Here is a 3,526-nt window from a genome sequence, read left to right on the forward strand (position 1 = left end):
TGACCCAGTACATGCCCTCTGCAACCTATACCTGCACTCTCGACCCAGTACATGCCCTCTGCAACCTATACCTGCACTCTTGACCCAGTACATGCCCTCTGCAACCTATACCTGCACTCTCGACCCAGTACATGCCCTCTGCAACCTATACCTGCACTCTCGACCCTGTACATGCCCTATGCAACCTATACCTGCACTCTCGACCCAGTACATGCCCTATGCAACCTATACCTGCACTCTCGACCCTGTACATGCCCTCTGCAACCTATACCTGCCCACCTGACCCTATACGTGCCCTATGCAATCTGTATGTGTCATGTGCAATCTTTATCTGCCATCTGGACCTTTTTCTTGCCCTCTGGACACTGCAATGCCCTTTGTTGGTATACCCATGAATATCTGCATTATAAATGGTCTTCAGCAACCCGTGCTTGTCGTACAAGGCGACTAACAGTGTCGGTATCAGATGGTCAGGTTGACATATGGCTGGTTGACAGTTGCATAAATCGATGAACATGCTGTTGATCACCGGATTATCTGGTCCAGGTTCGATTATTTGCTTAACTGCTGCCATATAGCTTGAATAGTGCTGTGTACATAGTTAAACAGCAAATCCAGAACCTCTGCCCTCTAAAACCTATTGTCATATCTCTATGTCATATTCTGAAGAACCTCCTTTTTGTTAAAAACAGATTTATTTCAAACAGTATCTACCATATCACACTTCTCCAAAAGGATCCCTGTTAGAATAAGTTCCAAACACTATGATACATATGAAAAAGGTGAGGCTGGGTCACATGGTTACACTAGGGGGAGGTGATCGTGGTAGAGTTGGGGAGTGCTTGTCATCTATGGTCAGTCTGGTCGAGATGGATCATGTTGCAAGTCTGGAATATACACTCATATTATAAGAGATTGGGAGGTAACTTGGTGACTTTGTTGATGACATGTCCTCCTACACAGAACAACGTGGCACACAGCTCATAAACTCATGTAACGTCCATCACTAGTTTGTCTGGTCTAAACTGGATCATTTATTGATTGCACCCATACGGCTGGAAGATTGCGATGTGTGGCGTTAAACAACAAATGCAATTTACTGCAGAGGTGTTTAGAGTTTAGATGGAGATTTGTTGGTTAAACTGTAGGCTAAATTGTAAATGAGACTTGTGTCCTTGTGAAAAGAAAGCTAATCAATACGCCATTCATATTAAAGTGTTGTGACTGTTCGACGCCGTTTCCGTCTGGCATATTTGGTGAAGGTGTCTTCTGGCACTGCTGTTACCAGAATTGGTTATTCCCGTCAGGTGATAATCCAGAAGATTATCAGGGTCTTTCCTGCATCGCTGTTCTGGGGGATTATCAGATGATTGTGAATGCTTAATCACTGATGATGGCTTATTTGAAGTTTCAATGGATTTGGCAGTGTCACATGGATGCTCGATATCATAACATTCAGTGTTGAAGTACCAAAATCAGTATTGTACTCTGAAAATATTATAAGGGAACACGTCCCACAGAATAATGTGTGCAATATATAGACTACATTTGTGCTTTGAACATTCAGGGTTGTGGACTGAAGAACTTTAAAGTATTATTATTTCCAGATTAGAATGAATAATTGTAGCATAGACGGTTCATGTTGTCCTTCCAAAGTCAAGCTGGTCAGGCTCATCATCAATTCCTCAGTATCCTTGGCCCCTCTACATGCTGCCCCATCCTTTTCAGAAAGTGGGGATGCACAGTTCATTTTCACAAGCGTTTTCAGTGGTTCAGGGTCCAAGGTTCAAATATTTAAATCAAAGTGACATTGAACACCGTTCCAAAGGAATGCCGTGCACTCGAAGTCTGTCTGGTTTCGTAGGTAAAATTTTAGCTAATACCGGTAGACCTCAATGTCCACTGTCGTCTCTGACTTCCAGTTTTTGCTACTTTATATTTTACCAGCTATAGAATCCTTTTCGGTCCGATATTTGGAGTCTGATTAGTTTCCGGCGTCAATTGTTCACCGCAAAACTATGGTTTAATGGTTTTCTGGTTTGCTGTATTTAACAGTTCTCTATGACACGCGTGGCAGTTACCAGTTAAATGTCAAATATCAGTATTTTGTTTCCGTCACCTTCGGGTCGTGGTGATGCTCATATGTCTGTTGCACTGGCCTTTGGCTGGAACGGATATATTGCTTTTGAGTGAGACCATTCCCCCAAACCAGATCGTTTTATTTGCCTTGTTCAATTGCGTTTCAGATTGCTAAATCCATTTTCGCAGAGACAATACCTTTTAATCCCACAAAATCTCCTAATTCTCCACCCGCGTTACGGATTTGTACATTGGAGGATTGAGAACATTCGTTCAATATTTGACTGTTTTAGATGTGTATGGAATGAGGACATAACCCGAAACAAACAGTGATTTTAAAATTTAGCTACAATTTACGTCAGTGAGAGTACATCCAGGTGAACGTTTCATTGCATTTATTCTTGTTTTAGGAGACATGAAGTCTCCCTTTCCAACTAACACCCCCATTCTCTACGTGTCTAGACGGTAGTTTCAGCAAGCCTTATCTCCAGTTCAAATATCTGCATGCTCTCTCGTAACCTCTCCACACCTGCAAGCTTTAAAGCTTTAGTCACGGTGGAACCCTGCAACCAGAAGCTCCTTTACGTAGTTGCCTAGCAACGGATTTTAAACTGCCTTTGAATTAAATGAAATAAAATATCGATAAAAGACAAAAGTTCGGGTCAGCCTGCACTGTGAGTTTGTTTTGACAGGTGCATTGGTGCTGAGAGTCAACAGAGCCAACACGACAATTTACCCTGGCCGGGGTATCGGAGAATCTAAGGGGAATAACGGGTTTTAGATTAACTTCCCGAAACCATTGTCTCACGCTGAAAAATCCTGGTGGGCTGGTCCAGCTAATAAGTGGACTAAGTGCTTTCCCAAATTGGACAAAAGGTGATGGAATTTCATTTTGGATCTAAATATTTGAAATTCCTCAAACTCGCAGCCAGTAGATGGCATTGGTATCTCGAATCTGGTGGCCATTGTCTGTTGATAATGGAGCTCTCTGTCCGAAAATTGGTTACTTCAAGGTGATGGTTCGATAACTCCCTCACAAGTGCACATTTTGCTCCACAAATAAACATGAACAAAGCAATTATCGTTCATCATGTTTCTGTATCGCGGCATGAGAGATGGGACATTTGGAGATGTTTTCCCTCCCCTTGTGTATCTGTGGAGGAAAGGGAGGGAGCAATCTGGGGAGGGGGAAGGGAACCGGGCGCGAGACAGAGGATCCATACCCGTGCCCGTGAACACACCATTTTAACAAACTGGCATCTTTCACGACCTTTGTCTTTGACGACCTTTATCTCTTTGATGACTTGTATCTTTTATGACCGTCATCTTTGATTACCTGTATCTTTGACAACCTTCATCTTTGATTATCTATATCTTTGCCTGTATCTTTGACAACCTTCATCTTTGATTATCTATATCTTTGACAACCTTCATCTTTGATTATCTA

The sequence above is a fragment of the Haliotis asinina genome, chromosome 1, assembly GCF_037392515.1.
Source record: "Haliotis asinina isolate JCU_RB_2024 chromosome 1, JCU_Hal_asi_v2, whole genome shotgun sequence".
Classification (NCBI taxonomy): domain Eukaryota; kingdom Metazoa; phylum Mollusca; class Gastropoda; order Lepetellida; family Haliotidae; genus Haliotis; species Haliotis asinina.